General features: G+C 41.5%; 1 long non-coding RNA gene across 3 annotated transcripts in view; it reads left to right on the forward strand.

Annotated features, from left to right (window-relative positions):
• The first annotated feature begins 1,126 nt into the window (after window positions 1–1,126).
• Window positions 1,127–14,726, forward strand: part of LOC120400687 — a 57,148-nt gene continuing 43,548 nt past the window's right edge. For 2 of the 3 annotated variants that reach the window (XR_005595975.1, XR_005595974.1), the window contains exons 1-2: window positions 1,127–1,432; window positions 2,277–2,413. This is a non-coding gene — a long non-coding RNA (uncharacterized LOC120400687). Of the gene's footprint in view, window positions 1,433–2,276; window positions 2,414–9,302; window positions 9,439–14,726 lie in introns of those variants that run through there. The other variant, XR_005595976.1, reaches the window with a different exon arrangement.

The following is a 14,726-nucleotide window of genomic DNA, read 5'->3' on the forward strand; positions in this document are numbered from 1 at the left end:
ACTCCCTCCCAGAAACAAACTAATACAACAGCTGTTCTAAGGTAAGAAGTAGGCTTTTTTGAATTAACGTAACTGTATTCTACATGTTTTAAGACTGAAATGTAACCACAGAACGGCTTTATGTTAATGAAAAGGCAAGTTTAGTGTAGTGTTAATAGCCTCGATGCCATCATTGTGATCATTTTGTTTTAAATTAGGAAAAAGACTTGTATACAGGGACCCCACAAAATCTAATAGCCCCAGGCCCACAGGAGAGTTAATCCACCCCTGACTGAAACATAAAAAGGGTGGCAAAGAAGGGAACTGCATTTCAGAAATGCTCCAGCTGTTCCAGGCAGCCACTACTCTTTCCTTTTTCAAACGTATCCTTCCCTTGTTATGGAGAAAGAAAGGTTTGCATAGCACTAATGTCGCTATTTTTCATATGCATGCCTATCCAACTGCAAAAAAACCAAAACCCAAACCAAAAACGCATCCACTCTTTTGCTGTCTTTGGAAAGCCCACACTATTTCTAGAAGGATTACAGCCATCCCTGGAACTTCTGGCTCTCAGAAACTTGTATTTCTTCATATGACATGCCTCGACAGCCACCCTCTATTGTGGAGACCTCCCTGCCATCTTTAAACTCATTGTCCACATTATCTATAAACACTATGTGGAGTTGCTTTCCTCCTGTTTCTTACTAGATCTATCCCAGCTTCCACCCCTTGCACTCCACTGAAACAGATCTCAGAGTTTTTAATGACCTCTTCCTGGCTACAGCTCAGAACCAGTACTCCACCCTAACCCCTGTCAGCTGCCTTCAACACCATCAACCATGCTTTTCTTCATATCTTCTCCTTCATTGACGTCTGTGACTCAACCCTCTCCTGTTCTCCGACCAGTCTAATTGTTCTTGCAGCATGTCATTTGGAAGAGCCAACTCTTCTGCCCGCTCACATCTTTATGGGGGGGGATGCATGGGATTCCACCCTTGGTCCCTTCTCTTCTCCCTCTGCACCTTGCCTCTGGGTAATTTCAAGTAGCATGCCAGAGGGGGAATTTTGTCCAGAATACTGACATCAGCCACACACAGAACATTGCTGACATCAGCATCCGAAAGGTTCCGAACAGAACCTCTGACCACAAAGGTGCCATGACAGCAAATTGACGTGTATGCTAATAGGGTAACATCATATACACACACGCACGCACGCACGCACACTAACCTATAGAAAACGGACACCTTAAGGGGAGGAAATACAAATAAGGACCTCTACTGAATATGCATTGGACATGGCAGCGTCAGCATAACCTACTATAAAAATAACATCCCAGGGGCAGCAGTTAGGCTGGAGAGCTGTAGACCTTGGGAGAGGCCAGAATGATGGCCACCGGGGAAGATGAGAACAATGACAGTGATGAGAAAGATAATGGTTAACATTCCAGGGCGTAAGTATGATCGTCCAAATGTAGTTTCTGTATTATCTCTATCTGCTTTGTTCAGTGTAAGTGTGTGTATAACTTTGCTAAATTATATATATTTACAAATATATAATTTATTAATAAAGAGTTCCTATGGTGTGAGTGTTGCACCTGTGCACATCCACGTTCCCAAGTTATATGATAATTACTGGGCCTGATCTTGGGACAAGAACCTGTTAATCCTCAAGTTACAGTTACATATACCCAACTTTGGGTCAGGCTACAAAGGGCTACTGAAATACAAATAATAAATAATAATTTAATTGGCTCAATGATTTGCTATGAGTAGTTCTAATAGTTCATATACTAGTTCTTATTTCTAAATCCTCCGATGAAGTGCAGTGACTGGAGAGAAAAATAAAAACAAAAAAGAAAGTGAAAAACAAATTCAAACTGAAAACTGTTAAAGGAAAATACCGCAAAAAAAAAATCTCTTTACATATTCCCTTTGCTCTTTATTCTGATTAATTCTTTTTGGTTTTGACCCCAAAAAGTCATGGAAAGAATTCGTTAATGAGTCTCTACATATTCTCCTCTGTGTTGTTCATTGGTATTTCTTCATGTCTATCCAAGACAGATATTTTTGAATCTATAATTGAAAAAAAAGATATTTTACTCCCTCAGAGGTTACTGGGAGTTTAGCATGGTATAGTAAAGAAGCATCAGCTATAATGCTTACTCTTTCAGAAAAAAAATATGGATTCAGGGAGTTTAGTCTGATGTCTCAGCTGGTTTGTTATTGCCTTGGCTACATTTGAAAAAATACTGAATTCACAGACTTCAGTAAAATAAAATCTTCTTTCTCTGCCAGATATAATCAGAGCCGAATGAAAGGGTCAGTTCCACTTGGTCTATTTTATAAACTAAGCTAAATCTTAACTTACATGATCAACAACATGAAGATTCACATTGGAGAGGACTTGGACAGAGTTGAGAAATCATGTAAAGGTACAGCAAAATGTACTCTTAATCTGCTACAGCTGGCTAAATAAGTCTAATTTTCAGTTGTATTTTTTGTTGTTCAGACTGGAGAAGTTTGAAGTTACATTGTCTTCTTCAAAAAAAATAAATGGGTTGTTGTTAGCAGGCGAGAAAGAATGTTGTATTGATGAGAAGGTATTTATATTATTTTTGTTCTTCCAGAGAAATCCAGTAAAAAAATAAAATTAATTAATTAAAAAAAAGCTATAGCAATGAGCAAAAATAAAGGTAATTAAAAGTTTCAGGGATCATCATCTGGATGTTCCCATTAAAGCTGGGGACTTAGGGACAGGGGAAAATAGTTATTACAAGACAAGCAACTTTCTTTTCGGTTCCCAGAGTTTCAAGAGGCAACAAGGTGCGTCTCTGAAGTGTTAAAACATCAGCAATGTCACTGAAACAATGACAGCAACAGGTTTAACTACTGTATCCCCTCACAGGTAGGGCACTGGTGATATTGTTACAGGAGTGTTTGCAGTGGCAGTCCCCTCTATGGCCACATATATTGGGCCTGATTCTCCAGTCACTTACGGCCATTTTGCATGGCATAAGCAGCACAAAGCAGGCCTTAACTGTTTGGCAAGAGCTGGTGGAGAATTCTGTCTGCATAGAGAAACTATCTGCTGGTAGAAAGCTATTGGAGACAGTTCCTTCACCAGCTGCTTCCCTACTCCCAGTGTAAGAAGGAGGGGTTGTAACATGGGTAAAAAAAAACACAGGGAGGGAGGGTGCATGGCAGAGCAGATCTCCACTACCCCCAGTCCTTCATTGATGTAAGTGAAAGACCTTACACCAGTGACATAAGGGCTACCCCTGTGCAGCCCTGTTTGCAATAAGGCTGAGAAGCTCTGAATCATGGTCCCCTGCCTTCCACTCAGTGTAAGCAGAGCTCGGACGAAGTGGAGAATCAAGACCATTATCGTCTTGATTCATATTTCAAGGTGATTCATATTTCAAGAAATCTGGCCACAGATATTTGAGTAACAGTTAACAAATAGAGTCAGGGTAGAGCAACCAAGAACTCAGAATTTGCAACTTTTGTAATTGTATTGTAAGGTGGGGCGGGGGAGGAAGGGCTTGTAACCACTATCCCTTTTCAGGACCCTCTCTCCTCCAACATTTTTTTTTTAAACTTGTAAGCAGCTCCAGTAGGCAACCCTCATCTCTTGTACTCATTCAATATTACTGGCAAAAGGTTTAAAATATTGCTGAAGCAGCAAAAAGACCCAAGATTTAAATTGTATAAGAGTCTAGTGATAATAGCTTCTTCGGTATTTGGTCATGAAAAAATCTGAAGCATAAATCAAACACTGTCAACAGCTAATACAGCCTGATGAGAGTAAGAAGAGATAAAAGCTTTCATAAAAAGGCTTTGATAAATGCTTTGTTATTTATAAACTTGGTAGGCATCACTAGGAGTTCTTTAATTAAAGATTTAGTGCTTTTAGCCCCAGCCCTCTTGCCCTTGTCTCATAAGATGCAGAAACATCTAAAACCCACAAGTACTGAAACATCATTGCATGGTTTTAAATTTAATGTAGCGGGATAATTGGGTTATTGATCGCTGTTACACATCCACATTCTCAGTTACTGTACCTTCAAGTTCATTGCACGGTATAGCAGGAAATTCCTTAAATTCCAGAGAAATAATGCACATTATCAACATTACTTTGAGAGGTGGACAAATAAGGAAACAATTAGTGAAACTGCTCACTAGGAAATTCTTACCTCAGGACTATCCCCTCCCTGAAGCTGTCGACCCAGCTCTGCTCTTCTTCTGAGATCTCTCCTTCTCTAGACTGGTTCCTGAACTCTCTCTTGTCTTTGGGGTCTCTCCCATTTACAACTTCCAGGGGCAGCCCCACCTCCCATCTTACACCAAACAAGGGTACATCTGACTGGGAAAGGAGATCTGGGCCCGATTTCATCTAGGGCTATGTCTATACAACCCACAGAAACAAGCCTCCCAGCCCAGCTTGACTGACCTGGGCTAACAGGGATGGTGACAGTGCTTTGAAGTTGTGGTTCAGGCTAGAGCTTAAGCTCTGAAGCCCACCCACACCCAAGGTTCAGAGCTTGAGCTCTAGCTCAAGCCACACAGCTATTTTCAGAGCACTAGCACAAGTGGATTCTCCACTTCGTCCGAGCTCTGCTTACACTGAGTGGAAGGCAGGGGTCCACGATTCAGAGCTTCTCAGCCTTCTCTGCTAGCCCAAACCTGCCAAGCCAGGTAGGAGGCTCACTGCTGCGAGATGTGTAAATACACCCTGTGACAGATTTGCCAGGCTGGAGCCCAGCCGAGAAGAGACAGGACACAGAAGCAGCGAAGAGAACACCAGGCTGATCAGGCAGCCTGCTACAACAAAGGGGTCAAGGACCTGAGGCCACTATGCACTGATGGGCAGGTCTGAGGTGAACAATCAAATAGTCACAAAAATCAATGACAAAAGATATGGTGTTAGTTGGGAACATTTAGAGCCATTATTCAGTGTGGCCATTATGAGACATATAGCAAAGAGGTAACAATCTGTGTAAACAGGAAATAAAGACAGTCTTCATTCACCCTGACGATAGGGTCCTGAGGCTTTGCAATGTGAACAAAAGGAACAAACCGAGGCTGCAGTGGGACACAGGACATATGAGGTGGCCACAGACTCAGGGCAGCAGTGGAGATTACACTGAACACAATTGAGGATTAGTGGCAGACATAGTGGACTGAGACTACATAGTGACTACAGTCCACTATGTCAGTGTGGGCAGCCACAAACCATGACACATATTGTTGAGGACTGCAAAATGAGTTAACTTCCGGGAGGCCTTTGTGCCTTGAACATTGTTAAAACACTGTGGCTTGGCTTGACCAGATTGCATACGCCACATACATAGCAGCAGACAGCTGGTACTTCTGAACAGACCGAGCCAAGGCCAGGACAAGGAGGACTTAGAAAGATCCTCAGCCACCATTTGGCCTGATGAATGGCAGCCAGAAGAAACAGGGTATGTGAGGAGTGCAGAGCTCTAATAAGATACCAACCAACAGAATGAAGACAACAACCGAGTGGAAGCAAGTTCCCACCAACAGTGGTTGCATAAACAAGAAGTGGGAGATTGGTCTGAAGACCAGCATAACTGAAGGAATATGAGGCCTGCATCGGGCTGGTGGTAAAGTCTATGTCTATATAGTGAGCTACATACTAGTAACCTGTGGCCACAGCAAATCAGCAAATGGTGGCACAAAAGACACAACAAAAAAAGAAACTATTAAAAGAAAAATGTAACAACTTATATGGAATTTGGAGAGAGAGGTTCACAGGCTGCAGGAGGGAAGAGTTGGGAGCTGACACCAGGAATCCTGAAAAATAATTTAAAAAAATCAATAATTGATTTTGACCATTTTGAAGTGAAATAGTTTTAGCTTCTTAGTTTGAAACGACTTTGTTTTGAAATTACCTATAATTTAAAAAAAAAAGCTTAAACAAATGAAACGTTTCATTTCAATTCAGACCATGTTTCATTAGAGATTAGACAAAGTTGTTTGGGATTTCTTTTTCCAAACTTTTTGGTTTGCTCCAAATCCAAAACAATTTTTTTTTAATTGCCAGTGTACTGAAAAATCTGTTATCTGCCCAGCCCTAGATGAAACACCTGCCTCCCAGCGGTATTGTGAACTCAGTCTTAAAACTTTAAGCAGAAGAGTTACTGCTTTGCTGAATAGGAATGGACTTAAGCATGTGCACAAGGGCTTTGCTGGACTGGGAATTTGGAGTTCACAGCAGAAGCTAGCACTGAAAGACTTCCGTACAGATTGCCTACTGTGCAAATTGAACCTATAAATGTACTAAAGGCTTGCAAAACACCCATCTCCATTTTTACATACTCCATTAGTCAAATAGCTCTGATTCACCCTACACCCAGAAGTTGGTTGATTTTTGGCTCGGAGGAGATCGGAAGAGCCTGAAAATAAAAAAAATAAGCTAACCACATTTTGTGAGCAATCAGAAAAGTTTACGGTTGACTGAAGGCATTTCTGGGTTGCTTTTTCTGAGCTAGTTCTCCCAACCCTGGTTTGTTAGCTAAACATGTAGACCTTCTAATCCTTCTCACAGAATCACTATACAAATATTCATGTAGTTTGCTGTAATAAGATTATTACTTTATTTCTATTTTATTTTCTAGATTAAGTCTCAGATTCATAATTCCCTCAAGATGGGTCTTTTAGGATCGAATGTGTTAAAAATGTTGCACGGACTTAGCTGTGTTTCTTCAAATTCCCCTCTTTTTCTGGTTCATCTTCCTTCATTCTCTTGTAAAGCTCCATCTCTTACATTCTCTTTTGATGAAGTGAAGGTAAGAGGACCTACCACCACTAACAGGTAAAAGGAGCTTTTGAAGATGCAGGACCTGATTTCTAGTCCCAGGTCTCCAGTTGAGTGTGATTTATACAGTAATAATGTCTGTTTTCTGCAGCACATGGATTCATTAAAAAAGTGTGAGATGCTCTTCCTAAAATAGTGTAGGAGTAACAGCATACCATACATTTCTTCTTTTGTTAGTAATGTCCAACAGGCAACCAGGCATCTGTGCAGAGAACATGCAATAGCCTGTCTATTTATGTGCAAATAAGGTCTCTCTCAATGGCTCCTGTAAAGTTATAAAACTTTATTTATCCAGATATGCTAACCACTTCCCTATGGATACCTCTTTCTGAATGAAGCCAGTTGTAGGTAGACTTTCTGCAACAAAATAATCATATTTTTGCTACCATATGCATTTTTAAGGCTCCAAAATTAATCACAGCATTTTTCACTGTGACTAAAGTTTGATCTAAACCTTTTTTCCATCAAGTAATAATAACCCTTTAAAATTTAGTTAACATATTTTGAATTCACAGAACCATTTGCTTTGTCATAACAGAGACTTTTATAACCTTTTGTGTATAAATGGGGGAAATTAATTGCTTCTGGCAACATCAAAGTGTTGTTTTATTATACATTTAATCATTAGCTCTAAATGCTCCCAAACTGAAGGTCCAAGACATTGTTGATAGGTAATAAGTTCAAAGCAATATGAAACATAAAGCAGGACTCGGGAGTGAGTTGAAGTGCATTTAAAGAAAATCCTAAGAGCTTTCAAACCCATTATACAAAACTGCATAGGAATTTTGGCCAGAACTAAAAGAATCTTACCCTCATATTTGAAAGAATTACCAGATCCACTAGATACTGTATGTGCTGCAGTATCCACTAGATACTGAACAATCTGTCGCCAAGAAACAAAAGTCCAAAAACATCTAATTGATTCTGAGACGACATGTCAGAAGTTGTGCTTGTGATACATTGATGAATTTGATTAATTTTATGGTAATTTCATCCGAGGTCTGAAAACATTTGCTGTAATTATTAAGATGTAACAAATGTTGAGAACTGTCAATTTTAGCCTGAGTTTTTAAAAATGGTTATAGACACATTTTTGCAATTGTACATGAAGCTACATATTTACATAAAACATTTTGTATCAAAAATGTTTTCTACATATTGTACATCCCAAGCCCTCAAAAAATAATGCCCTGTTTGGATTGCAAGCATTCAGAGTACTGTAAAGATGTATGTACTAAGGACAGTCACAATAAGGTGTGGTGTGATTATAAGTCTACAGATAGTAGTCAGCATTGGAAAGTGTAATAGCAGCAAGCTAACAACAGTCTCATGTGCTTTTCATAGAAAATTAATGCCTCTTCCAAAGCCCATTACAGTCACTGGGAAACTTTTCACTGACTGCAATAGGCATGAATCAGGGCCTTAGTGCCATATACTGTCTTCAATCCATAGTTGGTCACATGAGAGAGAGACCAAAAGCTCAGATTTTTAAGAGTTTACATGCAAAACTGTACATGCAGGAGTTTCATGCTGAAAACATTTAATGATGGTGCATAAGTCAGGGCTTTGAGAGTAAATATATCTTTGCACATGCCAACCCCAAATTGAACATGTGTGCACATTGCACTTCTGCATGTGCAACTTTGAAAGTTGCAAAAATGACTTGCGTAGAGGGCATTGTGGTCTATTGAATGAGAAATTAAATTTGGAGCTCAGCGATCTGGTTCTAAACTTTGTCCTAATGCTAACTGGTTGTGTGATCTTGGGAAAGTCACTTCACTTTTCAGATCCTCAGTTTCCCCAGGTGTAAGAGAGTAGTAATGATGTTTACCTGCCTCACAGGGCATTATGAGTATTGTTAACTAAAGGATCTTTGTAAGGTGAGAGGTATTAAGGCTTGCAGATCTGGTAGTTCAATGTCCATATGGGAGCATTTGAGACCATATTTCATTGCAGCTTCTGAATTGTGCTTGTAAATCTACAAGACAAGTTGATGCCACTTCCAGAAATATTTCTATTGATCTCTAATGTACTCTTCACCATGTTATCTAGCCTCCAGTTTGACACTTAGGACTTCTCAGCCCAAGTAAGAGGACTGTTCCTTGGGCAGATTTACAGGGAAAGGGTTAAGGAACTCATGTATTGGTGTATAATCTAAACCCGCCTGCTGACAGCCTATACCCAACTACACCTGAGCACTGCTACAAAGTAAGTCCCCATGAAGGGGGCTCTGCATCACACAGAGGATATGCTCCTCCTGTGCTACCATCCCAAGCCCTGCCCACCTTTGCATAGCTGAACTGCACCTACAGCAGAGTGAATACACTCTTTAATACCTTCAAAGAAACAACCTATTACTAATTAAATAGCTCTCAGGAGCCAAAAGGAAGTTCTTTCCCTTGGCTCAACCAAATCAATTCACATTGTTATAAATTAAGAAATAAATCTAAAGGTAAAATGTTCTCCATATAAATCTGCAGAAGATCATCTGAGATAGACAGCACAGCATATGTTTGTAGTTGAGAATCTGGCAGCCAGAAGATGTAGCAACCGATGGTCACGATGTTCTGGTTCAGAACTGGAAAGTAAATAATTCCTGAGAGGAAGGATTCTACAGTTCTGGGCAGCTGATCCGGTGATAAAATAAATAAGCAATAAAATCCACTTCCTGTTTTGAGAGTTCACATTTCATACTGGCAAAAATTCACCTATTAAATTCAATTTCATGCTTCCATAAATAAACCTGGCACCTTTTTAAACACTTTCCCATCTGTTTTACAACTAGAAGTGTATTATTTAATGCACTCTCGGGATTCACACCAATGGGAAAAAGGACTACTTGTGAAGAACACAACATTTTAGTTGGAGAGAGTACAGAAAAATAATCACAAGCTTCCCTAAATTCTCAAACAATTCTATCAGGACCCAGATATAATCATTTTTACCAGGAAGGAGAGAGAGAGAGTTCTTTTTTCTTTCTTGTGTGTGTAAATGTTATTTTTGTTCTCCATAAAATGTCCTGCCGTGAGTTCAGGGGACTGGATTAGATGATTTCTCAAGGTCCCTTCCAGATCTATTATTCTATTTTGAACCCAAGGGGAGGCACCTCCCTTTTTTGTATATGAACCAAGATAGCATTCTCCTTTTCTTAAAGTGGCCTATACTTATGGCTTAACAGAGAGGCACCACATCAACTGAGTTATCCCCAACAACTCAGCCACTCAGAAACTGTCTTTGTTTATAGAGAACAATCATAGTAATAATTATAATACTTAGTTCTTTATAGCACTTTTTATCCATAGATTTCAAAGTGTTTTTCAAAGGAATTAAGCATCAGTATCCCATAAGAACACAAGAATGGCCATACTGGGAAGTTCAATGGTCCATCTAGTCCAGTATCCTGTCTTCCAACAGTGACCAATGCCAGATGCTTCAAAGGAAATGAACAGAACAGGGCAGTTATCAAGTGATCCATCCCCTGTCATCCAGTCCTTGCATCTGGCAATCAGAGGCTTAGGGACACCCTGAACATGAGGTTGCACCCTGACCATATTGACTAATAGCTATTGATGGACCTTCCTCCATGAACTCATCTAGCATTGGCCTGCTAAACCCTAGGTTGTGAGTTCAATCCTTGAGGGGGCCACTTAGGGATCTGGGGCAAAATCAGTATTTGATTCTGCTAGTGAAGGCACGGGGCTGGACTCAATGACTTTTTGGGGTCCCTTCCAGTTCTATGAGATAGATAAATAATATAAGGAGATATACCTATTTTTTTAACCCAGTTATAGTTTTGGCCTTCACAACATCCCCAGGCAATGTGTTCCACAGGCTGACTGTGTCGTGTGAAGAAATACTGTACTTCCATTTTACAGATGGGGTGATCAGAAACAGAAGAGTGAAACAATATGCCCAACATCATGCAGCAAACCAGTGGTAGAGCTCAAAGTAGAACTCAGGTTTCTTGAGCCCCAGTCCAATACCCATGGGTGATGTAAGGTCCTGAATATTCAGAAAACTTCAGCTTTGTGGACTGATCGGTGTATGGGTAGGGGTAATTAAATATTCACAGGGCCTCTCCCAGTTCCACCAACTCTGAGCTGAAATATTGCCTCTGAGATGAGAGAGCATTGTCCATTCATCTCCATGTTCATTTAGTCCTTGGACTGCTGTGATTGCTAGTAATTATTGTGAAGTATCATTTATTTGGAGAAGTGAATGAGGATAGCAACAGGTAGCATTATACCTGTTGGTGTGGATGGAGGCCTTGTTCTCTTTCCCGTTCTGTAGAGGGGCTCGGCTGAGGATCATCCCTCCGCGGGACTGTGGGGTATCCCACCACCTCGCACTAGTTCACTCTGGGCCCAAGCCCTGGGTCAGGGTGGGCTAGTAAACAAAAGTCAGGAGCTCAGGCTTCTGGGCATCGGGTGCGAGGGGGAGACGGCCACCCGTGAGTGGGGTGGCAGGGGGGACGCAGGCCCACTCGCTGCACTGCGTCCCAGCCCGGGGCCCTAGCAGCAGCAGAAGACTCGCTGCTGCATCAGTGGGGATCCTGACCGCAACACACTGACATTGGTTCTGGCCCTGCTGCGGCCAGGCCAGGGTCGACTGCCCCCGGGCTACTTCTGGACTCCCCCTCATAAGGTACCTGGGTTTGGCCAGTGTCCTCGGCAGTTCCCAGCACCATCAGTTTCTCCAGGTAACTAGCGAAGAGTAGGCTTGGCTCCTCCTCGGGGTAGCTGGCGAGGGGTAGGCGTGGCGGGCCCGGCCAGTCGTCGGGTCAGCCGCGGCCTGCCGGCGTCCCCTAACCCAGAGCTAGGCCACAGGCATCTGGCCTCTCCAGCAGCTGGCTTCCAACTGAGCTTTGCAGTGGGGCTTTTCTACTTCCGGTCCTGTGCCGTGACCTCTGGGGGGCGGGCGCAGGATCCACTGGCTCCGCCCACATTGGTGCTAGGAGAAGCTCGTCCCTCAGTGGGGCATCCCACCGCCTCACTACACCTTCCCAATACTGTTCAGAAACTTCACTCTCCAAATAAATACAGTCCAAATATTTAATGAGCCCACCCCTCCATCTGCAGGTTGCAAAATTGCAGTGCAAATCCACACATCCTCAGCATATTGCCCTCTACCTGATACAGGAAGGAAGAGTGGGTGCCATTTGTGTGTCATAATACATTGAAAGACCATGGTGCTGTATTTCATAGATATGCAACAGAAAAGGATTGGCAGAGGTTGAAGCAGGAGAGCTGAGACTGTTGTAAAACCTCAACTGAAATAGTGTCCTCATTTTACAAATACAAGAAGCTCCCTTGGCAAAGCAAATGCACTGAACAACAAAGGAGGCATGATCTAATTAAATGGATTTATGCTGCATGTTCTTGAATATGGACGTTAGAGAGGGTTAACTTACACCTTGGACGTATAGTAAGGGCCACTTTCACTGTTGGCAGCAATGCACAGAGATGAGTTCTGTTATATCAAATAAGGAAGATTGTATGGCGCCAGGCAAAGGATTATTCTGCTACAATTGTGAAGACACAGACTGTTGCCACCAGAGAGGAAATGCCATCTGCCCAAATGAACAATCAGGAAGCCCATAGAGGTGCTCAGGTGGTTCAAGGCACAGCCTGTGTCCAAATGGCTTCATAAAATGTAAGCCTACATGGACTCAGGCAGCAGAGAGCTTTGATCCAAAGCACACCTGCTTGGAAGGGACTTATGCAATTGATACAGTGAACCAATGCTGGAGAGCAAAAGGCATCTGCCCTGATGTCAACTAAAACATGCCAGAGCAACAACAGACACCTATGTTTTCCATCTGGCCCCAGGTCATTGGTACACAAGTATGTCTTTAGAAATACACTACAGATAAGAAGAACTCATAGGCAAAGAACACAAACTGCAGCAGGGTGGCAAAGACACTTATGAGCAACCAAGGTGACCCTATCTCTCCCGTGGCTACCTAGCACACCCTAGCCAGTACTAGTTACAACTACAACCACCTGCTGCTGCAGGCTCACTGATTACCAGTTTTACACAGGGACCTAGCACCTGTAGGCTGCAAGTCTTGTTTTTGGTGTTGTTTGGAGTTCTTTGCCTTCTCTTATGTAAAAAATAGGGGGTGGTTGGTCCCATTCAGTGTGTGTTTGAGTGTGCGCATGTGTGACTGTATAAATAAAAATACCATATTCAAATAGTCAGGGACATATCAGAAAGGATAACATGAGGATACAGGCATGAATAGTCACATTTAACATATGCTGTAGATGTCCTCATCAATCAGGGGCCCTAATCCATATACCTTAGACTTCATATGAGTTTGACACATTTTGGTCAGGCATCAAGAGGCATCACTACAGAAGTTTCAAATAAGATGCATTTCCTTGGCGTGCTAGGTCCAGATGATTTTCTTGTTGTTACACTAGAGAAATTCTAAATCAATCATGTTTTCCTTTATCAATAGCCAAGAAAACTATTTACTATTACACTTATTTGGCATCATCACACTATGTAGAATGCCTCTTGGCCAGTTCCAAAATTCATTCCTCAATTATAAGAAAAATGGATGTTCTTTGGTTTCATATAATTTTGTCCCCACCCGTCCCCATGCTTTTTTACCCTTCTTTCATGTCAACAAGCAGCCCAAGATGGCATCTTTAATGAGTATTGTGTGTTAGGTGCTTCTCTGAACCAAACCAAAAAGCTTGGTTACTTATCCAAGATGATTTGAAATTTTGAATGTATTCATCTTCTTCAATTCTTCTGAGTCTCTCTGGCTCCCAATTTTCTATTTCCCATTCTGCTGTTCAAATAACCCAGCAACACTTTCTTCGGATTACAGCCTCCAACCATTCCCTAAGCCCTAAAGGCTTCCAGCAGGCAAATTCCTCTGCCTTCTAAATTTGTTTTGGTGATCCCAGGAAGGACTCAGTGGATCATGCCATTTTGCTGGGTCAGAACAGGTTTTCTGACTAGATAGGGAGCTCTAAGGGGTACGCCAAAGAGATTTTTTAAAAAGATAGTAAACCAGCTGTATGAATGAACTGCTATGTAGGCCATCTGCCTAACCAATACTCTATGAATATAAAGTATCAGCACAGCTAATGCAGTTCTAATAAAGTTCTTTCAAACTATAGAGAGCAGAAATGTATTTAGAGCATTAAATGCTGATATTCAATTCATAGCTATGCATACAGCATTTGTTTTGAATTACCTCACATGGCTCAGTACGTGATGTAGCGACTGCCATGTGAAGGTCTGTTCAACCACTGGCTTTCACACTGTCACTGAACACCACTGTATTTCCAGCTGCAGTGTCAGTGGCAGACATGGCGTCGCTACCAAAAGTTACTAGTAATGACAATATAAGAAGAGGAAACCATTTTCCAAATATTTTGCCAGTGAAAACACGGTGCGAGTAATAATGTTGCTCTTGATGATGATATGATGAGAATGCAGTGTCATCTGTGATTTTCTTTTCACATTTTGGATCTCACTGTATTCTTCACTTCCATTTGGGACATAATTTACAATATTACACACACAAACTAGGTTAAAAGACTGCAAAGGCAAGCATTCAAAAGTTAGGAAATGCCAGAATTAAAGTTGCTTGTGCAGCCTTTGCTCAACCCCCTTGTGCTTATGCATTATGATAGTATGTGATCATATAATTAAAGACTTTTTCCCCAAAGGACCCCTGTCTCATTCAGCTAGACACCTTTTTGGATAGGCAGCCAACAAAGCTGAAAACCAGAGGGAATAGGCGTAAAGAACTAGTTGACGTATGGCAGCAAATAGTACTCATGAAAAAAGCATTTTAATCAGGTAATAGGATTTAAGGGAAGGAAACTGTCATTTTAAGTCTTTAGCCATTTACTTGTGGGAATACAAAGTAAGAGAATCTC

Source organism: Mauremys reevesii, linkage group 3 (genome assembly GCF_016161935.1).
Source record: "Mauremys reevesii isolate NIE-2019 linkage group 3, ASM1616193v1, whole genome shotgun sequence".
In the NCBI taxonomy this organism is placed as follows: domain Eukaryota; kingdom Metazoa; phylum Chordata; order Testudines; family Geoemydidae; genus Mauremys; species Mauremys reevesii.